This window comes from Sarcophilus harrisii, chromosome 1 (genome assembly GCF_902635505.1).
Source record: "Sarcophilus harrisii chromosome 1, mSarHar1.11, whole genome shotgun sequence".
Taxonomy (NCBI): domain Eukaryota; kingdom Metazoa; phylum Chordata; class Mammalia; order Dasyuromorphia; family Dasyuridae; genus Sarcophilus; species Sarcophilus harrisii.
The window spans coordinates 48,420,507-48,446,798 of NC_045426.1; the positions used below are offsets into that span (position 1 = coordinate 48,420,507).

The 26,292-nt window shown below is 36.3% G+C and overlaps 1 protein-coding gene across 2 annotated transcripts in view; it reads left to right on the top strand.

Moving 5' to 3' along the window:
- Positions 1 to 26,292, top strand: part of LMCD1 (LIM and cysteine rich domains 1) — a 72,648-nt gene that overhangs the window by 5,557 nt on the left and 40,799 nt on the right. The window lies entirely within an intron of this gene.

The window sequence follows — 26,292 nt, forward strand, 5'->3', positions numbered from 1 at the left end:
CCAGCAATCTAAGCTTTTAAGCCTTCAGTTTCAGAATCAGCACAGAGCTTACCAATCTAGCAAACATCTTTTAGGGGAATACTGAATTCAGGGAACTGTGGTAGGTGCTGGGATCACAAAGGAAAAAAAAACAGTTTGGTTCCTGCCCTCTAAGAGCTTACATACTCGGGGGTAGGATTCAAATACTAAGATAAGTAAATTTATATTTAATTTGTAGAAGGAAAAAGAGAAAGAGCTTATCTGATTCTATTAGTATGTAAATATATTCACTTATTGGAATTGTCTTCCTTTCACTCACTGCTCATCAAATGATGGACAAAAAAAAAAAAAAAAAAGGCAAGTTCCTCACCACTGTTTAAAAAAATAAATAAATAAAAAGAAATGGTTCCTGGAAAAGAAAAGACTCTAGGAGTAGCATGATAGCTGTAATAACTTTTTAATTGATTTCTTTTAACTATTTGCCTCAATTCTTTCCCCAACTCCAGTCCATCCAAAGCAATCCAAAATACAAGTCTGACCACATCTCCCACTACTTAATATATTCCCATGACTCCCTATTCCTTCCAGAATTAAAGACAAAGTAATCTGTTTGGCATTTAAAACCCTTCACAACTAGACCCCCATTCGATGTTTCTCACTGGACAGAGAAAGAAAGTGTTTTGCCCAATCCACACAACTGGTGATAGGTAGAACTTGAACTCAGGTCTTGCTAGGTTAGTCCAAAAAACATATCTCTACTGGAGGCAAAAGAATGATGCTTTGAAGGCTCTTAGTTCAAGAGCTAGAGAGGATTTCAGAAGCCATCTTCTCCAATTCTTTCATATCACAATGAAGAATGCTGAGATCCAAGGACTTTAAAGGATCTGCCCAATGTCATATAATATTATGTCAGAAGCAAAATTTTAATACAAGGTTTTGTGGATACAGATTTCAAAAGACCCAAAAGCCAATGTGAGAAAACTTCTGTTTTCAAAATGTCTTCATTAACAAAAAACAAAAAAACACTTTTCTTTTTCTATATCTGACAAAGGCTTTCTTTCTATTCCATTCAAGGGCTTCATTAAGGTGATTAAATGGGTTTGACTTTGTAAGGATAATTCTTAAACTAGTCTCTGAGGGGATAATATATACACACCCTTTAGCTCTGGAATTTTCTAGTGCATCTGTTGGCAATTCACAAAATTAAAAAAAAATGCACTATCAAGGGCACTTAAAGTACTCCATAGTGAAGAGAATATGGGCCTGTTGTCAAGAAGACTTGAGTCCAAATGCAACCTCAGATAGACTTCCAAGCTTTGTGACTCTGATCAAGTTACTTAACTATGTTTGCCTCAGTTTCCTCATCTGTCAAATGAGCTAGAGAAAGAAATGGCAAATCACCTTAGTACGTTTGTGAAGAAAACCTTAAATGGGGTCACAAAGTGTTGGACAACACCAAAAAGAACAGCTAACCAATAACAATGAGCTATCAATCTCATCTCATCTATGCTCAATGACATTTCTAATAGTTTCCATCAGCACTCTCATCTCATTCAAGCCCATGATGGAAGAGTATAATTTACTCAAAAATCACATTTTCTAAATTATTATTGGACAACAAAAGAAGATGGCTTTAAAAGAAACATGTCCCATGTGTGCAACACACACAAATACACATATACACACACACACAAAGTATCTGCTTTTCTTCAAGCAGCCTAGTTTCTCTGGACTACTAATTGAATTTCTGACCAACTTGCTTTTACCCTTTAGGGCTAAAAATGGGAACAGGTAGAGGTCCAAGAGTATATATTCTGCTAAAACAGTGATTCTAGAGGTCAATGGTTATTATTATAGGCTTTATGTGCAGATTGTAAATTACACAAAAAAATCCGATCCAGTATTCACCAAACAAGTCCCCAGATGTTATACAGAAACTCCTTCCTCTTCTGACCACCCACTTTGCACAGCTCTTTTTTGGTCCAAACCAGATGCTTATTAACAACAAGCTAATGCCATCTCCAGGGATTAGCTACTTGATGGTTGCCTGAGGCTGCTGTTGCTGTTACCCTCCATGCCATAAGAATGTCCCCTGTTTCCCCCATGGATTTCTAAACTCCGGAGGCAAGTGGAGAAAAATAAAGGTGACAAATTTAAAGGAACTAAGAACACAATTTTAAACTTGAAAACTCCCTAAGAAAAGACTACAAATTTGATGTTCACACACTCAAAATATGTTTACCACATGTAAATATGGTCCACTTATTTCCTATGTCTAGATTTGGCCTTCAGAAGAATCCTAGAGATCCTCTGTCTTGAAGCTTCCAGGAAATACAAGTCCAGGGCACGTACTTGGCCTCTGGGATGTGTATCGTTGCTTGTCTAATTGGTCTGACTCATGGTCTGTCTTGTAACATGTGAATCAGAACCAAACAAAACACCGGACCCAAGCCCCCACTCGGACATACTTTAAAAGGAAATGCTATTTCTATTTCATAGGCCTCTGAACACTGAGGAACCCGTTAGTAAATCCTTCAATCTGAAAAAAGAGAGCTGAACACTCTAGTTAGATAGCAGCTGTTTCCAATCCTGACTGTTTGTTCTACTGATCTTGGTTTCTGTACTTAAACGTTGGATTTTTTATTAAAATTCCCTTTGAGGATAGCATATGAATTAAGCATAGAGTGGTAAATTCAACACAAATTTAAGTACTTACTATGATCTAGCCAATGAACTTGGAATTGAAGATATTAATACAAAACAAAATGATCCTCACTCTCCATGAGCTCACATAACTTTTAATCTAGGTGAGGGGAGGGGAAGGAGACTATATTAAACAGATAAATAAATACAAAGGTATTACTATTGTTAGTAAACAAAACAGTCTCTTGTCCCCAAGAAGTTTAAATATTACTAGGGATTAAATATGCAATAAAGAAAATAGATTGATAGACAGATAGGCAAATGAGTAAATATAAAGAACAAACAAAATTATTTCAAGAAGGAGTGAATACAGAGACCTTTTTTCAAGAATTTGAGACCCTGTTCCATGGAAGGAGCATTATATTTGCTCCAGGGAGTAAAAATGAAGGCAGTAGTTGAAAATGACAGAAGCAGATTTTAATTCATAGTTGGGAAGAACTTCTTAGCAAACTGCATTGTCCCAAAATTCTGTAGGCTGAGTGCTGGGTAAGTAGATTGGCTCTTCACCAGAGGTCTTGAAGGCAAGAATCCTTTGAGATCATAAGATCATAGACTGAGAGCTGAATGCAAGAACTGAAACCATTGACTTTAGAGTCAAGAATGCTGAAAGGTTAAAAAGGATGCATAAAGGTTAAAAATGGCTAGCTTAAAGTCACAGGGGTATTATTTTCCTAAATTGGGATTTGAATTCAAGTGTTATTATTCCAAATTCAGCAGGAAGATTTAGTCCTTTTGTTCCCTGCCATATGTGGATTTTTCATCATTGGGTACAATCCCTTCTTTTGTCAAAGAATGACAAAGACTTGGCTAAGATTTCATGACTATTTGTCATGAGTACAAGAAACAAAGCTAAGTTCTCTAAACTACCAATCCATTGTTCACTCCTCTCTCCCACACTGCCTTGAATGCTAAGCTAAAAGACAGACATGTGTTCTTCACTTCTTGGCCAAGAGAGCCATGTCATCCCTCATTCTTTCTATCTCCACATGTCTAGGTCAAATATGGATATCCTGTAGCCTATAAAAGTCAGTCCTAACTTCACTGGTTATTATCATATTATATGAGTAGACATAGGAGAAACAATATAAATCTTGTAGCATGTCCTTTGTACTTTATCATTTTTTGAGTGTTTTCATCTTTGATTTGGAGTCAGTAGATCAAGGTTCAAATTGTGACTCTGATATTTCCTAGTAGCATAAATCTAAAGCAAATCACTTGCCTCTCTGAGACTCAGTTTCTCTCCCTCCAAAAATGTAACTAATAAAAACGACGAAAGAGGAATAGAATAAGTATTTATGTAGCACCTACTGTGTGTCAAGCAAAGTTCTGAGCACTTTTAAAAAATTAATACTTTCTCTTTTGATCCTGACCACAACCTGCACTAGCCTACCATTTAGGTGGCTTTTAAAATCCTAGGGAGCAATAGAAATGGAAATACACTATTCATCAGGATATTTTTTCCCACATCAGCCTTGAGAGGAAAATAGATCAGGGATTGTTGTCCTTCATTCATAGGATTGATCAGTCATGGAAGAGGGAACTGAGAGAAGGCACTTGATCAAACTCCCATACCTAGGTAGTAGCAAGGGCAGGATTCACCCAGGCATCTCCAAATTCTGTGCGTTCACATCAAGCTATCAATAAAGAACTTTGGACATTGAACCCTAATGAGACCAATATCAGGCAAAATTATGAAGTGGGTGGGTACTAGATTCCATTTTATCCCTTTCATTAACTACTCCCATTGACCCCTGAGACAAAGACCAGCTTGGGCATGCTTTCTTATTCAAGTCTCCCATCCTTACAAAATCACAAACTCTCTAAGTTACAAAGAACCCTAAATGCTTTTTTGGTTTAAGCCAACCCTGAAATGTTTCCTTTATAACATCTCCCACAAATCATCATCCAGGCTTGGCTTGAAGAAATCTTGCAAAGGGAATATCATTCCCCCGAGTCAGCTCAGTACCCTTTTGAAGTGCTCAAATTATTAAGGCAATTATCCTTACATTAACATTGTCTGTCTCTTTGACACTCCTACCCATTGGTAGCCTACCCAGTTTTAGATATCAAATTAATAAGTTAAATCCAGAGTCACACTAAATAAAACTGATCTCTCTCCCACTTGCCAAATAGCTATTATGCTCCACCCCCAATTAAAGTTAATAAGCATTTAGTAAGTATCTACTGTGTACCAAGCAATGTGTTAAGCCCTAGAGGTGCCAAGAAAGGCAAAAAATAGTCCGTTCTCTCAAAGAACTCACAGTCTAATGGAGGAGACAATATATCAAGGGAAAAAAAAAACACCTATGTATCAGTAAGATAGATATGTGTGTATGTGTGTGTTTGTGTGTGTGTGTGTGTGTGTGTGAGTGTATGTAAGTGTGTGTTTGTGTGTGTGTGTGTGTGTGAGTGTATGTAAGTGTGGTAAATTGAAGATAACCTCAGAGGGAAGATACAAACATTACTAAATAATGGGAAAGCTTTCTGTTAAAGATTGAATTTAAGTTCCTTTACCCTAGTGGTTCTTAAACCTTTGTTCTCAGTATCCCTTTATAGCATTAAGAAGTGTTGTTCAAAGACAATATTATTGTTCAAATATTGTCCAATTAAAATTATCTGTCCAAAGAGTTTTTATTTATGTAGGTTATGTGTGTATATATATATATGTGTGTGTATATATATATGTATATATTTACCATATCAGAAATAAAAACTAATTTTGAATTTGTAGATCCTCTGAAAAAAGTTTCAGAGATGCCTGGGATACTTTGGACCACTCTTTGAGAACCATTGTCTTACCCAATCTTCATGTAAACTCAAGGGCCCTCAACATCCTTATTGCCTTCCTCTTAATATTCTTTACTTTTTTCAATGTCCTTCTTAAGATGCAGCATTTAAATCTGACCCTTTACCACTCCTTCCCTCCCCAAATTAATCAGTTCTGAGTTCCAGGCATTCATAAACCTACTTCAATCTCTGCTACCAAAATAGTGAAAGCTACTAGAAGATTGCTGTTTTATACTGTCCTAGGGAATTACATTTGTATTTTTAATGGGCTTCTTTGGAGGTCATAGGTAGGCTGGTACTATTTTGGGTTGGGCAGGCTTTTTAGTACTTTAAAACATATCATTCGAGTGGCTACCTTTACTACCTTTGTGTAGGGCTTTGTCTGCCCAAAATATTTTTATTTTTGTATAAGACAAATAATTCTTTTATGAACATTGAAAATTTTATCATGTGTTAGCAATGTTAATAGAACTAGGGGAGAGTGATGCTTAATTAAAGAAGGATGATCCAAGAAGAGCAAAGTCTTACCTCTCTTCTCTCTGAGTAAGCAACCTGTCCTTAAGATGTTCTCATCTATTTGGACAGCATGACTAACAGGTTTTTCCAGGTACTGATTCACAAGGTTCCCTACAGAGGTCAATGAGAACATGAGTCTATGAGAAGCCAAAGGGAATCGGATCTGTCTCATGACTTGTCCAACTCCCTTATTAGGAAAGTGACTTCCAGAGATTCCTGTCTCCCCCTTGCCCTGGTTTCATTAAAGACATATTGTCTGTCACCTGTCTCTCTAAATACATGATTATACAATCCTGTTTTATTTTCTTATCTCTGGCTTCAGTGTTTAAACTTTTTATAAAAAGCAATCATTTCTTATATTCAGCAGTTGTCTCACTCAACCGAGAATGGACTCATAGGATTATGGATTTAGCACCAGATAGGACCTTAGAATTCAGACCTTTCATTTTATACATAAAATGAAAGCCCAAAATAATTTACCCAAAGTCATACTGCAGGCAGCCAATAGCCCAGTTAGGGTTTAAATCCAGGTCTTTTGACTCCAGATTTCAGTGTTCTCTGCTATCTCTTTTGAGGAAAGAATTGAATTTTTAAAGCTGATTGTAGGGTAGGGTTTTTTTTTTTCTTTTGAAACTATAGTTGTGATTTATATGGCATAAGGAAATAAAAATGAATAAAATCTCTCTCCGCAATCAAACCAGCACTTGCTCTTCAATTTATAGGTATTTCCACATGTCCAGATCATTGGGAAGTTAAATGACTTGGGGAGGATGAATTTAAACCTAGATCTGCTTCCTACCCACTATGTCTACTAATTCTGGTGCCTCTTTCCTCCACTGGATGACTTGCAAGAATATACATTTCATGGAAGGGCCTGTGATTTAGAGTTACAAAGTACTAGTATGCTCTAGGTCTACCTCCTATTTTTACAGATGAAAAAAACAAAGCTTAGAAAGTGAAGTAATTGACTGGTCTGAGGTGACACAAATAACATAGAACTGGTCCAAGATCCTAAAGAATGGTGCCCTGCTTCCAATTCCAGTAGGGGAGAGGGGCAGCTACATGGTATAGTGGATAGAGCATTGGATCAGTAGTCAGGAACACTCATCTTCCTGAGTTCAGACCCAGCCTCAGGCATTAGCTGTATGACCCTGGACAAGTCACTTGCCTTAGTTTCCTCATGTGTATAATGAGCTGGAGAAAGTAAATAACAAACTACTCCAGTACTTTTGCCAAAAAAAAAAAAAAAAAAACCCAAGATCACAAAGAGCTAGACATGACTAGACCCTAACAGTGCTCTGTACCTAACAGGTATACAGATTGTATACACAATAAATGTTTTTGGAATTGGTTGAATCTTGAATTCATCTTTTACCCATTTGTCCAAACTTTGGTAATCTAATAGTAGGATCAGAAAGAACATGAATCGAGAAGTAAATTTCATTTTCATTTCCCATCCCATCTATCTGAATACTAATTGGGAAATGAATAACTTTGTCCTCTCCTTCACTCTGTTTTGTGGCCTAAGGATACATATTTTAATTTCCCCATCCATATAGGAGCAGAACTCCCTCCTTTTCATCTAAGCTCTTACTCTCTTTCCCTTCTAGCCCAAATCCATTCCACGACAATGAGGTGGCAAAAAGAGCCTGCCAGTCTGGCACAGTGAGAACCTGGGAAGGCTGTTACTTGAGAGGCCCACATTCTGAAAGGAAGCCCAAGAACAGTTAGTTTCTTAATGTCCTCATTCCTAGTGAGCCTCGCTGTTTTAAGTCTCAGACCAAAGGCCCCAAGAAGGCATAGGGAACATATGAGAACAAGAGGGACCAAAAAATGTATTCACTAACTCAGTCCAGGAGTGATGATCTATATAACCACTCACCTGCCAAACACAGTACTCTATGTTCTGGCAAAAGACAAAATATGCCATTTAAGGTGTCATGTGGAAAGGACATGCTCAGTACTTCACCTTTAGTTTTGAAACCATTTAAATAATTAGAGGAAAGAAAACTTGAATAGGAATCTTTAATGAACTGTGAAGAAAACAAACTTTTCTGAAATATGAGAATTCAGTTAACAAGGTCCAAAATCTCCAGTTAGTTCCCTCATGGCATTCTCACTGCAGATTTTGTCAAGCGGTAATGTATATGTTTTCTTGTGATATTCTGGAGCATTGGAAAGCCTGTTCTGTGCTGAAATGCTGAACACACATGGTTTTGATATCAAAATGCCACTTGGGTGATTGTTCTTGACTTTTGACAGTTGCTTATGGTTACATTAGGAAGAACCAGACAGTCTATGTGGTTCTCTGCCAGTTATCTGGAGAATGAAATTAGAGGGATCATCCTTCTGTTTATAGAGGCCCAGGGACTAGACAGGGGTAGATGGGAAAAGTATCCCACCTCATTCTTGCCTCCCTAAACAGCCATCAGAGTTAAATGGATGGTGGAAAATAATTCTGTTGAAATAACTTGGAACTTGCTAAAAGGAACGTGGGGCTAAGGATGGACTAACCAGAGTAGAACTTTTCAGTCTTAAAAGAGAAGAATGGAATGGGAATCTATGCAAGTTTCTAAACACTTGAAGAGGATCAAGAGAATGAGTGGGGGAGGAGGGTTTCCCCAAATCTTGGAATCTGAAAGTGTCAAGAGTCCTTCGGGCTTCCTTGAAACTTCCTGTCTAAAAGCAACTGCTGCAGAAAAAGAGGTTACTTTGGGACAAATATACAGCTAATAGGGATTTTAAGGGATGTTATGTCCATGAACCCAAGAGGTGGTTCAGACTAAAGTTACCCTTAGCCAATATTCAATTCAAAGGGCCCATTGAGATGAAAGCCAGAAATTCTGGCACTTGAGACAAATACCTACCACACAGTGTGCCCAGAGCAAAATATGTGAAGGATATATTAAATTCATACTTTAAAGACAAATACTATCAAGTGGGGAAGAGATAATGGACCAAGGAGCATAGAGATCCTGTGGTGCCATCAAAGGAAAGACATCGTTGGAGACAGAATTGGAGAGTTGGAAGGGACCACTCCACTCACAAGGGAATCCTCCCTCTAATATACCCACCAAGGGACTATCTATCCACTACTTGAAGATCTCCAAGGAGGAGAAAAATCTATCACATCTCAAGGCAATCCATTCCACTTTCAAAAAGCTCTCATTATTAGGAAGCTTTTTTATTATTTTTTTCTGATATCAGCCTGAATTGACTTCTTTGCAATATATATACCCATTACTCTTGATTCTGCCCTATGGGACAAAATAAAGCAAAATTAATAATGCTTAGCAAATATTTGAGGTGGAATTTGAACACAGGTCTTCCCAATTAAGAATCCATAGAAAATAATGAAGTGTAATTTCACTACAATGTAAAATCATGGACAAGAGGACTTTTAATATTTGAATGTAGTAATGATTCTTCTAAGATACCTGAAAAGTCTATTTCTAGGAATTCAGCCATGGACACAAAAAAAAGCAGGATAAGGTTGGACCAGGTAGACTTCCCTTGGACCACAGCCAAATAAATAGGGGAAAGGTTCACAATATGGCACCTTCTTATTTTAGCTAATTATTATTAATAGTTGTTTCTACTTATAGACAGAATACAGGAACTGTCAGTACCTGGGGATAGAGGCGAGCAGTTTTGACCTAATTATGATTCTGATTACAGAAATTATAGTCAGAGGAGAAATAGAGAAATTTGAGGGTGGGGGTGGGGGAGGTAGAAGAAATGGAAATGAGACCCTTTTCCAATTAAGGCCCCTAGACTTTAAATGTAGTATCCAGTGATTTGGGCCAGCATCATTATTCTCCTAACTTGTTTTGTTTTGTGAATACATACATGGATGAGCCAGAAACTGGTCCACTTTAATTATGGCTATAGATTTATTTTTGCAAGGAATTTTAGAGGTCTGAAGATAATAATAATAATGATAATTAATATCTATATAGTGCTTTAGTGTTTACAGAACACTTTGTATTCAACACCCTGCCCTCATTTTCAAGATAAGGAAACTGAGGTCAGGAAGCTAAGTGATTTTGCCCAGTGTCACAGAGCCAGCAAATGTTTGAGTCTTCCTGACTCCAGGGCCAATGTTCAATAGCAACCCGACTCTATCTCATGTTTCCTTAATTGTTTCAAAATCTATGCCTTGAACTTCAGTTAAACCGCCCTACTCTGCCTGGGACTCTCAAGAGGACAGACTCTTCACAGAGTTTTCAGCTAAGAATTCTTATTGGTCCACAACCATTATGTTAGCAATAGCTCGCTTTCTCTACTATTAAGTGAGTCTGAGTTTGTGATCCAGAGTGACAACTTTAAAAGTTACCAAAAATCTGTTGGAAATTACTGAAAGTTTACATCATTTCCTAATTTTCAGTTTCTTAAGTTTGTTGGGTTTTCAAAGCCCAACTTAAGACAACTGGAAAAGTTCTTTTCTCATTGCATTACAGGATGTCCTCTCCCCACCCCCATTTCCTTTCTTTTCCAGAATTATTATTATTATTTTTTTTTTGCCAAATACATGCTCTTCAATGTATATGACAGTAGAGACTCTGGAACCATCCCATGTCCTTTTGCACTGCACTCTAACTGTTGGCACTCCCATTTTTAAAGCAAGGCTCTCATCACCTATTGCTGCTTTGTAATTCTGGCCAAGTCCTTGTTTTCATGGGAAAAATCCCACTGTTTTGAAAATTAAGTCAGCTAGGTGATGCCATGGATAGAGCACTGAGTAGAGAGTCAAAAAGACTCTAGTTCAAATCCAACTTCAGACACTCACTAGACATGTGATCCTGGGCAAATCATTTAACCTCTCTCTGCCTTAATTTCCTCAATTGTAAAATCAAATGATAATAGCATATACTTTACAGGTTATTGTGAACATCAAATAAAATCACATTTGTATAACAGAGTCAAAAAAGACCCTAAGTCAAATCCAGCTTCAGACACTCACTAGATATGTGATCCTGAGCAAATCACTTTACCTCTCTCTGTCTTAAGATCCTCAACTGTAAAATGGGGGTAATAATGCATATACTTTCCAAGTTATTGTGAGCATCAAATAAGATCATATTTATACAGCACTCAGCACAGTGCCTGAACCATAGAGTCAAAAGACCCTAGTTCAAATCCAGCTTCAGATACTTACTAGATATGTGATCCTGGGCAAATCACTTAACCTCTCTCTGACTTAACCATAAAATGTGGATGATAATAGCATATGCCTTCCAGGTTATAGTGAACATCAAATAAAATCACATTTATACAGCACAGTGCCTGACAGATAGTAAATGCTTAATAAATGCTTGCCCCCTTCTCCCTTTCCCTTTTGTAAGGGAAATAATCATCCATTTACTTATCAATTTTGTTAGGTCAATTTTGGATTTCAAAGGACAAAGACAGGACTCTTTAAACAAATTAACTAACTATGGGGCTTACGTATATTATATAAACAGATATGATTCAAATATTAGCTCTGCAACTACTTGTGTGAACTCAATCAGGTCATCTCAACAGTTTAAATCCAGCCAAATAATTTCAGCAATTTGAGCCTTGATTTTCTCTTCTATAAAAAAAAGAGTTGGATTAAATGACAGCTATGATTTCTTCCAGCCTAAAATCAATGATTCTCTCAATCTAAGCCATTGGTAATACACAGGAAAAGTATGTTAGGAGATATGAGCTAGAATCCTTTAAGAATGCATGGATATTTTCAGGCATTTTACCTCAGTTACCTTCCAATACACCAATCCTCAATAATCTGGCTGAGGATGAACATAGACTTGGGAAAAAAAATTAATGTCGGTATAAAGGGGCTGCATCTCAATTCATCACTCACCTTAACCATTTCAGTGTATTTCACTGATTCCCTCTAAAAAATTGGAGCCTATTTGGACCATATTGCAACCTCTATTCATCTTTCCTAACCATGGGAGCCCCTCTATATAATCAATATAATGAACATTACTGGGAAAAAATAAAAAAGAGAGGAAAATTATTCCTTGAAAACACAATTTCATATCACTTGAAAGAAACTCTTACTAGAGAAGAGGCAAGGAAAGCAATTTGAAAACAAGGTTCATTTTAATTCTGACCTAACTTTTTACATAGCTTATCTTCAAAATTCAAACTATGACTTTTACTATTTAAGATACCATGGTTTGTTTAAAGAAATCTTCTTCATGTCAGTCTCTCCCTCACTCCTCTATTGTCTGGTAAAAATGCTTAAGAAATCAACAACGAGACTAGCAAAAATACTTTTATATAAACAAAGATTTTAGAATTATTTTTAAAATATACATTTGTGAAGCAGTTGCTTTTAAAAAAAGAACTAAAAATTTAAAATATCCAAGATATTTTAGCCCCCTTCCAAAGATATCTTTTCCTGAGGCAAATCCATTTTTAAGATGAAAACTAATGAAAGTATATTATTCTTGAAATCCTCAGACATGTGGAATTTGGGAAGTTTTTTTTTTCTTTCCTTTTCGTCCAAATTTACCCCTAGTAAACATCTTTAAAAATCCTAAGAAGAAGATAGGAGAGCCTTATAAAATATGGGATATTTGTAAATCTAAAGAGGTCAACTAGGGCAGTATCACAAAACATGAGATTCCAGATGTTTACTTATAAACCATCCTGGTTAGAGTAGAAAGAGAGAGAAAGAGAGAGAGAGAGAGAGAGAGAGAGAGAGAGAGAGAGAGAGAGAGAGAGAACCATAAAGACAAGTCATTTTTCAAATGTCAAGGATAACCTTAAGGCATCATTTGATGGTAGGAATCATTTGTGTTCAATTAAGAAATAGAAAAATACAATTTTAAAAAAGCAGAATGAAGAAGATCCATTACAATAGTAACTTTCGGCTTTGGTGTTTCCTTGATCTTGAATCTTCAAAATTGGATGGGAAATCCCTGCACAAATGATTCCCAGGAGACTTCAGTTACCGACTGCTTGTAAAAAAGCATATGTTGGCAAAAAAGGAGTCCCCAGAAGGAACACAAATCCTAAAGGAAAAGTGAACTTTAGGGAGCTTTTTCATCCATTCAAATTCAATTTTTCTTTTTTTAGATAAGATCAAATCAAGTCATTCCATATTAACCAATTTTTTTTTCAGTTTTGAAACACAAAGGTTGTATTTGGGATGGGAGGTCTTCAGTCATCTCAAAAGTTCCCTTATAATTTAAAAATTGTTAGATATCTAGAAGAAAAAATTTTCCTTCCCTGGCTACTAAAATAAGCCATTAGTCCTTCAAATAAAGGCCCAAATAATTTGTTGGAAATGTAGGCAGTTTACAGTCACATCAGAGACAGGGTCACGATAATTCCACTGATTCTGCCAGTCTGCATTTGTCTTTACCAGGGGCAATGTCTCTGTCTGGTTCCAAAGGAACTGGTGTCAAAGGAAAATATTAGCACAGCACTGAAGTCCTATCAGTGCTATCCAGTCGGGGTCTTTGTACACATAGGATTTCAAAGGAAGACTTTGGCCACAAGTACATGTAAACATCAACTATCAGCAAGAAACTGGCAAGAGAAGGACTGGTTTCCTTTCGTTGGTCAGTCATAATCGTTTTGTTTAACATTCTTCTGGCAGACTGAAAAGAGACCAGAGTACTTAGCTGGTACTCCAGGATGGCTTACTCATGGAGGCTTCCTATTTTTTCCATGTTGAACCCATTAACCAAAGGTGGTCCTGGCACCTGGTTGCCAAATGCTATATTGAGGAAGACTTGGTCCATAAACAACATTGCCTCACTCATAGGATTCTTGGGGTTACTTTGTTTTTTTTCAAAGCAAGGTGGTCCTATCTTTTAACTTTGAAAAGAGAACATGTTGTTAACTATCAAGTGTAGTCTAGACAACCTCCAAGGATGCATTCCAGTTGGGAGAGACAATGTCAATAAGTTAAAATTACATAGAACTTCTGTACCTCCTTTGTTAAACTATTTCTAGTATCTAGCTATTCTGGTTGTTCCAAAAAAATGACTTTTTCATTCCTTTTTAACTTATTTATCTTTGTCTGAGATGATTTTTTTAAATCATTGAAATTTTTTTTTTGTTTAGTTTTGTTTTTAATTGTGATAGAAAGAATTAGAGAGGCTGGGAAAATCCATAAAATTGGAATATTCAGTTCTCCACTAAGAGTTAAGCATATTTTGTGCTATATATCTTGCAAATTAGTAAGACAAGAAAAGTCATTTTCATGTAATTCTGTGAACCAGAATGACGGGATTTCAGAACTAGAAGAAAACTCAGTATTCTTCAATCCAATCTACATCTAATTAAAAATTCCTTTTATCACATATCCAACAAGTAATCACTCTTCCAAAGACTCTGCCAACAGCTACTTGCAGCTGAAGCAGGAACTTTAGCTTTGTAAGACATTAAAGACCTCAAAGTTCTCTCCTGTATCCTGGGCCATTGCCAGTGGTCCTGACTTTTGCTTTGCCACTGAATTTTGATGACTCTGGAAGAGAAAGTAAAGCTGGCGACTTTGCTCTACTCTGCCTCATTTAAATCTAGTTCACACCCAAGTTAAGACATCCAGTGATATTTTTGGTCCTCTTTAAAAATGAAGGACTGATAATTAGTATTTCCAAATATGAACATTAAAATAGCAAATGCCATTATAAAAATGGCTCCAAGGTCTGAAAGCAATACCTTTGTCTTTTGATCAATAAATGATACCTCAACTGCTGAAAAGGACAAATCAATATTCTCACTGATGTTAATACTCCCTTCAGTACATCTAGTCCTACCTGTCCTGTGTGAAGATCATTTGTATCTTTGTGTAATTCCCTACAGGGGGTTCATCCAAAATATAATTTCTTCACATCTTGAGATGAGTGGTAAAGCACATGGGATATCCATAAATTATTTAGCTTCCATGCCTACTTTGCCATCAAAGCTAACTTTCTTTTCTGATCATTCTTGTCTTTCATAACATCTTTTACATTGTCTTTCCTTCATAATTTCTTGTTTGTGTGCTGTAGTCTGTTCATACCCACTTTTTGGGTGACCCAGAACTTCAATTATTTAGAAATGGCAGTATACCATGATTCATGGACATATAACATCCTCAGAATAATATAAAACACTAATCACTCACATTTTTATAATTCTTCACTGTCTGCCCAGTACTTTTTTTTTTTTAACAACAATCCTCAGAAGTACCATTGCCCCATTTTACAGATGAGTAAATTGAGAGCATCAGTGGCTTGCATATATTTACACAGTTGGTCTGTTTTGGGAAATTCTGCCTCTAGATCACACTCAAATGTATTCAAAATAATTTTATTATTAAATATATTTTTATTTTATTTTAATTCTTTAGACCCTGGTTCATTCAAGTAGGAGTTATAGAGCATAAGTACCAGATTAACCAAAATGCCCCATTATATTATAATTCCATGCCCATTCTGGACAGAAAGGTGGCACAGTGGATAGAGTACTAGTCCTAGAGTGAGAAAATCCATTTTCCTTGATCGAATCTGGCCTCAAACACTTACTAGCTATGTGACCCTGAGTAAGTCATTTAACCCTGCTTACCCAACTTTCCTCATCTATAAAATGAACTGCAAGAAGAAATGGCAAAATATTCTGCTATTTGCGCCAAGACAACCTTAAAGAGGCTCACATAGACATAGATAAAGTTATAAAACAACTGAGAAGCAACATGCTATTCCTAATAACAAAGACTTCTCAAAACTAATCTGAGTTTAATACGATGAAGAATGGAAGCTTCCAGGTTTTATTTTATATAGACTAATAGTTCATTATTATAGCTTTTTATTGATTTTTGTTTGTTTGTTTTTATATCACTTATATTTTACAAAGCCCCCTGTCCTTGTGATGTTAGCCCATTCTTAATTTGTTTTTTCCTTGTCTCATTGTTGAAAGGCCTGAGCTGATTGCATAGTTACTCTGGCAAATTAATTACTCTTACCATATGTCAGAAATGAATCAACAGCCACCCTAAATTATCTACTTTTCAAAAGAAAAAAAACACTTTATTTGGAATACTAAGGTAACCCTGAGAAGACATTTATCAGATCCCTACACTCACATATAAGTAGGTCTAAACTTCATCTTTCTGTACAAGAAAAATGAATAGAGTCAAATTATAGATAGACTGTTTAGACTACCAAAGAAAAATTCTACTCAAGCATTTTAGCTATTCATTTGCATATAATTAATGCAGTAGATTTAAATAATTCATATCTATTCACTAAAGCAAGTCTAGTGAGACCTCTCTTTGATAGCCCCATAGTTCAAACTATTAGATGGATATACTTGAATTTAATAAACTTCATTTAACAAAGAAACATAAAGCAGAGTTTTCAGTTCAGATGGAATTTCATCCTCAAATTATTTCAAATTATAAGATTTTGCTGCATTAGTATTTTTATTTTAAAAGAGTAGGGAAGACAGAATTCATCCCACAAGGAAAGTTAGCCCAGTGAAATAAGATAGAAATAAAATAGAAATAAGATAGAAAGAGGGGGCCATTGACATTAAACAGGAGAAGCAAGGCACCATTGCTGCTATAGACTTTTGGAATGGCTCTTTAATAACTTAGCCAACTTGAAGATAAATAATAAAGTATCAGAAGAGAACTAGAGGCAATCAGGTGGGACCTTTGTATAAAAAAAAAGAAATAAGGTAGTAGTGATCTGGAATCCTGGAGAATATTTCTCCCTATGTGTGTTTTCCCCATGTTTTCTTCTAGAATTCCTCCCTTTCTGGAATGGAGATCAATAAGGTGTATTTATTTCATGGCATGGGGCAGATCTTGCTAAATTATCTTGAGTCAAGGGTCAGAGCCCAGAAACAGCAAAGTAGAGAACAGCTTAAGATGAATCTCTTCTTTGAAGGTTGGACCTCTTCCCATTCTTAGAAAAGTGCTTCGTAGACATTAGTATGTGACATAGGAAAGCAATAAAATAAGGTAACAGTAAAAGAGAAATCTCTAAATAAATTTGGCATTTCCAAGTCATCTTCAGCAGAGAAGGGAAGAATAAGGCAAGTGAAATCACATCCTTTCCTATCAGGAAAGGTAACCATCCTCCTCTTCTCTAGGCAGCATGGAACCAATTAACTATAGTTTCCATGTCTAGTGATGCACAGTTTTTATAAGAAGAATAACTACGAGAAACACTCTTTGGAAACATTTTATTTCCAGGAGGACCATTTTCCAAAAGTGTGACCTGATCATTTGCTAAACTACAATACTCCTTAATTGTGCTAATGACATTGGAGGAGATTGGGAAGGAGAATGGTTTGTGTTTATGGATGTGAGTTAGCTATTGGGGGTATGGATAGACTGGAATTTTCTGCCACGTTCATGAGATATATAGACTAATCAAAGAAAAAGTTCTGAGGAACATTATTGTCGAAAAAAGGGTCTGTACTTTGGGATCTGTTCCTCCTTCTATTTGGTTATACATGAAACTGTTGGATGAAGAGAGAAGATGACTTCAACTTGTAACCCTGGACAAGTCATTGGACTCTAAACCTCAGTTTCTCCATCTGTCATATGAAGGGAATGAACTGGATGTTTTCAAAAATCCCCTGTAGCTCAAAGTCACTGTTTTTATGCCCATGGCTCGGACCCCATCGATGTTGTTAAAACTTTTGAATGAGGTTAGACATCCATGTGTATTTGCCTCTTATTATCATGGCTCTGAGTGTTAGGCAATTCCTGGAACCAGCCCCAGGGCACGGAAAACTGGCTGTACATTTTAGACAGAGAAATCTTTCACTTTATAATGTTTCCTTCTCTCCATATGGAGTTGCTTTGCTAAGTATAACTACCCACTTACTCTTGCTCAAATTTCATAACCATATTAACCCTTCATTTACATTCAATGTCAATATTGGGTGAGGAGAAGCATGGGAAGTAGCCAAATTTTTCACATATTTCATAAAACTAACCTACTTTTCCTACTGATTTTTAACATACACAACTATCTGTAATATAGGCAATTTGCATGATTATACATTTAAAAGACTAAAAGTATTTTATCACTTTCAAGGAAAAATTTGACAACTAAGTGACAAAGCATTAGGCTTAAAATCAGGAAAATCAAATTTGGCTTTAGACACCCATTAGCTATGTGACCCTGGGCAAGTCCATTTACCACAACTGGCCTCAGTTTCCTCAATATAAAACGGTGATAATAGCATCTACTTCCCAAAGTTGTTATGAGGATAAAATGAGATTTTTAAAAATGCTTCTCATTAGAGTGTGGCATATAGCAGGAACTTAGTAAATCTTGTTCCTTTTTCCCTTACCCCCACTAAAGCACTCTTGCCTTCTAAAGCATTTTTTCTAAGAAGCAAATATATTTAGTAATATACAAAAATAAATGATATTCTGGCTTTAGAGCCAGAAAACCTATGTTCAAGTGGCTCTGTTGTTGCTAATCATCTGTGTGGAAGCAAGTCACATTCTCATTCAACTTCATTTTCCCCATCTGTAAAATGGACATAATATAGTCCTATATCACAAGGTTGTTGAGAAGTTTAGATGAGATATCAGATGTAAATAATTCAGAAGAATTTAAATTATAATATAAATGTAACTTGAAACTATTATTCTGCCAACATAGATAGGATCTTCTGGATGGAATCACTGGAAGGTCTTTCACAGATAGAACTAGAGGGTACATGTGTAAATCACGCTGCATTTTCCACCATCACATTGAGTTGTCTGGGTATTAGTTTAAAAAAAAAAAAAAGCAAGAGGGAGACAGAAAACTATAAATGAAAAAAGCTCAGGATATCTATAGAATAAAAAGAAAATCTGATTAACTCTCCAGATGAGAGGTTGTGAAACAGAATCCCATTTGCATCCCTTATTTCTTATCCTGTATCTGTGTGACAGATCAATACCAATTGAATATTTGGAGCAGAGGAGAAATTTCCTAGCATGTAACTACCTCTATGGGAGATATCACTGTGAGTTTAAATGGTAGGGGAAAATTCCATGGGGGAAGTAGACTAGAACTAGTCACTGAAGGATGGAAAGCATTCCAGATTAGAAATCAGGGAATTGGGCTCCATTTTGGGCTCTATTACCACAGAAGTGTTCTTGGGAGAACAATAATAAGAGCTAGAGTTTCTATAGCTCTGTAGGACCTCCAAAATACTTCCCTCACAACTTAGTAATGGATGGATAGATAGATAGATAGATAGATAGATAGATAGATAGATGGATGGGTGAATGGATATAAAATAAAAGTGTAATTATCCCCATTTACTTATCCAGGCCCATAATATAGACTAGGTCTGGGAATCAAATTTCTGTCTTCTGATGCTAAGACCAACACTGTTTTGAGATGATTGGGCTAGTACTATCTGATATTTTTTTTTAAATCTGTGAGCCAGATTTTCTTTATTTGTGAAAGAGTAATCAAACTAGTAAAATTCTCTATGTATTCCAAAAATGTGTGATTCTATGAATGGGTAGTGTTGGATTAAGAGATAAGAAGTGGGTATGACTTCAGTGAGGGAGAGCTCACAGTGAAATTCAAAAAAGAATAATGTCATAAAAGTAGAAATGACTAAGGCTTATTGAGGAAATGAAGGTGCCTGTCGAATGTAGTGGGTTCATGGTAGAGGGTTAGGAGGAGATAAGTAAGGTGGAGGCAAATTGAGGGAGTCTGGTGCTCTACTTTAGAAAATACCAATATTTTGTTCTCCATCAAACCCCTTAGTTCTTTATATCAGGAGCATTTAATTAAAATTTAATAAAAAATTAATTTTGTATGTATCATACATCACTATCTTAGGCTGGTAAGATTATGAACTCCTCAGAATAATGTTTCTAAATGCATAAAATAAAATATATTTATATTCCAAAAGAAAGCAACTATAGTTCTCAAAAAAATTAACCAAGTTCATAGACTCCAAGTTGAGAACCTCTGATTTAATACATCCTAAAAGTAGAAGAACAATAAGGGAAACTACTTAAGAATCAGGAATGAGCTAGTTGACTCCTATTGCCTGTTTGTGTGTTTAGTGATGATGGTTTCTAGGAAACTTGTCTTCAAGGTACACACATCTCCCTACCCTGCTTCCTCCTCCACCTACATTCAGAACTCAAATGTGATATTTCTCTAGATTTTTATTAGTGCAAAATGTATCCAGCATGTAAGTCCGCCTTTCTCTTAAGGGGCACAAGTTTAAGTAGTGAATTTTCAGACTGGCCTTTCATGGGAAAACTATGTGAAACCAGGGCTGTTGTCCCTGTTTCCCTCTAAGGAAAGCCATCATTCTGGTCCACTGCCCATTGACAGTTAGCATTCATCCATTAGAAATGTCCATCTTTGTGTTGCCCTGAATATTTACAAAAGGAAACACTTAAGTTTATTTCAAGGAACAGGGCTGGCTTTGAGAAACTCAGGACCCGGGTAAGAGTAACCAAGTTGTGCTATGTACCCTTCAAACCCAGTCTCCCAATGCCCCCCTTCCCATCAGATAGATGATTTCGCCATCTTTGGCCCCAGCTGGCCTGCTGTCATAAGTCAAGGCTAAAGACCGTGAGAGATTTAAAATCAGAGGGAGTTTCTCTCACCCTCCACAGGCTGACAAAGCCAGCTGGGCCACTGTTAAAGAATGGCATCTTGATAGCCTGCCTGTTGGAGGACTTGGATTGGTCCAAGAACTATGGCCAAGCTTATGTCTCCTGGGATAAATTACAAAGAGACCCTTTCCATGAAGCAGCTTCCACCCAGAGATTTTCTGGAGGAAGGCCCCTTTCTTTTCTTTCTAAGAGGACTTGATTCCTTTATCATCACCATAGTCCCAAGACTGTGTCTTCTCCCCTTTGTGATATGCTTTGCTCTGTGAGCTCTCAGAAGCATTACAGTTTGGAAACAATGAGTTTTAGCAATATTTCTCATTTTAAATCAGTTTAACTGGACCTTCTCATTCATTATTATGATTTGCAAGTCCCCTAATTAGCATAGATGGAATCAGGGAACCTTAGAGCAAGTTTATGATGTATTATGGAATTGTTGCTTGGAAAAAACAAAACAAAATAAATGTTTTCCTTTTCTTTTTACCCATGATGGCCTACAGTAAAAGTAAATTCAATTGTCACCACCCAACAAACCATCCATGCTCTAAGTAACTGAGTTCTAATAATCTAAGGGAGGGTACTATTCTACTGATAGAATTAATGAATGAATAGGAAATCATTTCTTTATCATTTTTATGTCAAGCACTGCAATAATTGCTGAAGATATAAAGAAAAAATTATGACAATTCCTGCTCTAAGATCTTAATCTGCTTCATCACAAATTTAATTTATCCTATAGCATGTAGGGCTATGAGAACTTTGCTCATTTTTTCCTAAGGGTGGAAGTAGGATGGAGTACAGGAAACTTGAGAGCATGGAGAATTGGTTCATGTAAGCATTGAATAGCCAGAATGCATCGTGAAGGCACTAGTACCTGGGGTATTCAGGTGAGCAGGGGAATGTTGAGGAGGACAGGGTAAGTTACTAGAATACAAAGCCTGTTTTTGTTTTGTCTTTCTCATGTTTGCTGAATTGAATAGATTCAAGGAGAGAAAATTAGTTAGGAGGGAAGAGAAACAAAAAGGAAAGGTAAATTAAGTAGAAAGAAGACAAAGATCACAATCTTGGGGAAGGAGATTCATTTCTACTCTACACACTGTGAACCTAACTGGTACTTAGGCACCAACTTAAAAATCTTTTTAAAAAAGCACTTAAATAAGCAAAAACCATAAATAACTTTTACTTTCTTTGTATCCGAACAAAAATATTTTGCTAAAAATTAATCTATGGAAAGTTCATACACTGATAAAAATTAATGGAAAAAAGTAATGGAAATAAAAATATAGAAGAAAACAAAAGAAAGACATTACTTTATCTCATGCCACGTCTATGTCCCACTCTGTAGACTTGCTTTCCAGAACTCTCCATAGGCCAGGGCTCAAAGGTCAATGACTATTTCTAAGCATAGCATGGGAAATTAAAGCAGTCAAACAAGGACATAAGGAATGTTACAACTATGGGACTATCCATCACTCTTTGTATTTCCACAGATTGTAGTTCTGGTCCTTGTCAACACTTGGACCCTGAAGGTTAAGGAAACCTCAATCTCTGGGCAAGTTCTATGTGCCTTCAAACATCCCAGCAGTCAGTTCTACAGGCCCTCAAATGGAGAAGAAAGAACCAAAACTCAGAAATGGGATGTAGCTCAATTTTCTGGTGGTCAATCAAGAGAACAGTCATGCATGGATGATAAAACCTTCTACTGATCTGATACTCCAAGGCTTACAGAGCAACATACTTATAACAGACTTGTAGAATTGGTTATATAAGTATTATTACTATTAGGATTATTTAAATAAGTAATTCTGGTTAGGTACTGTAATTTCACCAATTTTAAATTGTCTTCATCCTTGACAACTGGTACCTTTCTAACTTATCATCTTAGAGTATAACCAGGTTCCTTGATATGTTAAATGAATTTCCCATCATCACAAAGCTACTTGACTTCAAAACCAGCCCTCTCTTCAATAGAACATATTGCATCTCCCCAAGAATTATTATAATCTCTGTTTTCCAAATTGCTGATCTACCTACTCCCCCTACCCCACACAGACTTTTAGATAAATAGATATGATTCCTTTGCCCTTTCAGAACTGCCCTTGATAATCATTTATCACTCATTCCCCACAAATAGACATGGTGGGGACTGAGGGAAGGGGCATATGTTGGCGTTATTTGGCTTTCCTGATCCTAAATTTCCCAGGGTAGGCTCAGATCTGCCTAGCACTTTTGAAATTCTTGACATAATTGTGTTTTATCAGATGCATTAACATACAGTAAATAGAAGATAAAGACTATTTTGCATCTTGTTGTGGCTGTCCCCCATCCCAGGCAAAAGCTCCAGAGCAGACATTGTCTTCCTTCCAAGTTATCCCTTTAATCTTTCCTTTTAAGTTATTTTATTCTTGGCTCCTGTGAGAAAGTATGCATTCTTTTGATAGACAGTCCCCATTTAATAAACCTAGAATTTAAAGACAATAATATATGATTTTAAACTTTGTTTCTGGGTGAGTTTTCCCCCAATAAACAAAATCATCATTTTTCTGAGTTGCTTCTCACAACACTATGGTTTGTCCAAAGCTTGCATTATGCTGATTCCTGAATAAATGGCCGAGAAAAAGCAAATGAGAATTTATTATGTTCTGCCTTTTGCCAGTGGCCTGGCTGCAAGTATAACCAGATTGCCAAAATGTATTTCTTCCCTGGTAGGGATACTTATTTTTTTCCTCCCTTTGGGGGCCTCTGTCACTATGGAAACCATCCACAAAAAATATAACAGAGAAATGTGTCAAGACTGAATTTTCTATCTTCTCAACATACATTTGAATCAATGATTCAACATAATGAGAGTACCTCTTTTCTCTTGGCTGTCTTTTCTTTTCCTTTTTTGCTTCTTACTCATTCTATTCTTTCTCCTCCTCCTTTTCTTTTTCTTATTCTGAGGAATATTTAATCTTACTTAGAGAAGAAAAATCTCCAACTGTTTTACTTGGTTCCCAGAGGGGAAAACTAGGACCAATGAGTAAAAATTGAAAAGAATCAAATTTTGGTTTAATACCAGGAAGGAAAACAACTTTCTAACAATTAGAGTGATTTCAAAGTAAAATGGGCTTCCTGGGGAGTCATGAGTATTCCTTTACTGGGTGTCTTTGAACAAAGGCTAGATAAGTAATTGAATATATTACAATAAGGTTATTTGGTTTGGGTTTTGATCCTATTCCAACTCTGAATTCTCATGTGTCTATAGGGTATATATACATTGACCCCCTCATATGCTGAGCACCATGCTCCATGATGGAAGGTCCTTGCTCTCAATTAGTTGATAGTCTAAATAGAGAGATAAGGCTCACATGAGTGGAAGAAAAAATAAGGATAAAATAATTTAAATTATAATGTAAACAAGTGGTAAAATAGGAGTTCAAAGAGAACCTCTTCTCAGAATCTCCAAACTGAATATACTGAAGTCTAGCTCTAGTGTGAGAATAGGACAAGGCCCTTCCTTCTGTGGCATCTGTGGCAGTTAAGGCGGCTCATTGGATAGAGTATCAGGCCTAAAGTCAGGAAGATTCATCTTCCTCAGTTCAAATCTGGCCTTAGACACTTATTAGCTATGTGCTTATGGGGAAAGTTGCTTAACCATGTTTGCTTCAGTGCCTCATCTGAAAGAAAAGGAGGGAGGGAAAAGGGAGGGAGAAATGGAGGGATAGAGGGAGGGAGGAAGGGAAGGACAGAGAGAGGAAGGAAGAAAAAAGAGCTGGAAAAGGAAATGGCAAATGACTTTAGTGTCTTCACCAAGAAAATTCCAAAAAATAGTGTTTCAAAGAATCAGACACAACTGAACTGAACATGAGTAAACAGAAAAAATCAGAGGCATTGCTCTAATACTTTGCTGAATAAATGTGCATTTTCTCTTCACAATGGCCATCCTCTCTCCATAACCGTAATTCCTCCCCATCTCTCATTATCTTTCTATTTTGCTATTTAGGGGGCCTAATATATTACAAAAGGAAGAGAGTTGAATTTGGAGTCAAAGGACTGCCCAAATCCCCTTTCTGCCATTACTATAAAGTGACCTTGAGCAATTCATGTAAGCTTAGGATTTCATTTTCCTCACCTATCAAATTAAGGAATTAGATTAGAAAACAGTAAAGTTCCTTCCGGCTCTAAGCCAACAATCCTTCTATAAATTCTCCTTAGAAATTTTCTTATGGAATAATGGTATTAGAATTTACCTCTAGTTCCATTTTTATATGTAATAATGCAAAACATATATATATATATATTGAAGGCACTAGTACCTTCTACTCTCATTAGAAATGTATTAAAGAGTAAGCAATACATATATATATATATATATATATATATATATATATATATATATATATATATATTCAAGGGGGAAAAACATATAATTTTAGAAACATATAATGTGACCAAAATAACAATCTTCCTTACTCTGGGAAGGGCTTTCCAGTTAACTATCCGTAAAAATCTCAAGCCAGGAAGAGCTTGTTAAGAATCTAATTGAATGTGTAAGTGATAAAACAAAATGTTGAATGTTTAATTATGGGAACCTAAATTATTGTCTAATAATCTACTTTCTTTGTATGACATAAGAGAATCCCAACAGTCCAATTAAATGATGCTATGCATTAGATGGACCTGTCTTGTCTTGCAGTTCCATAATAACATATCAACTTCTGGAAAGATTGAGGCTGCTACTTAGCATGTGAATAAGTTTCTTTTCCTTTTAATTTGGCTATTTATTCATTTTCCCTCCAGTCTTCCAACTCACTGGTAGGTGAGACTTTCCAGGAATCATGACTGAAAATGGATGGAGTGTTGAAGTTAGGGTCAAGGACAATCAAATCCCACTTTTGCCATTCAAATATTTGATTTATAGTCAGAGGACTTGTCATTATCCATCTCTGCCACTACTGGATAGGTGACCACTTCAGCTCCCTGGGCCTCCATTTCCTGCAAAATGAAAGGAGTTGAGTGATTTGACTCCTAAGATCTCCAATTCTAAATCTATGTACCTATGATCCTATCCAAGAAGGTAATGGTCTATATTGGTAATTAGCTGGCAAGAGAGTGCTTTCTGTTCCCACCTCTGCCATCATGAAAATTCCATAAACAAGTCACTTCATTTCTTTGGGCCTCAGTTTTCCCATTTGTAAAATGATAGAATTGCCGTTGATGCCTTCTGAAGACATTCCAAGATTTAACATGCTATAATATTTTAAATATGTTTTACTCTTTGTTGTTGTTGGGGGTTTTTTATTTTGTTTTGTTTTGTTGTTGAGGAAATTGGGATTAAATGACTTGCCCAGGAAGTGTTAAGTGTCTGAGGCGATATTTGAACTCAGGTCCTCCTGACTTCAGGGCTGGTGCTCTATCCACTGCACCATCTAGCTGCCCTTTGTTTGTTTGTTTTAAAAACAGAAATCATTTAAAGAGCCCATATTATCTCCCTTGGTTATTTAAGCATTCTCATCCAAGGGATAGGAATTATCCATTTTCTAGAGTAGCAGGTTCTACCTACCGACTTCATCAGAAACCCAAATCTTTGCCTTGAAAGTTGACAAAGATTTATTTTATAATGCTTTTCAGTTCCAGCATCAGTTTGGTTCTAAACATGTTCAAGTATGATCAAGTTTTTTTTCCAAACACATATTATATTGCTCTTTCCTCCCTAGAACTTGCTATCTACATTG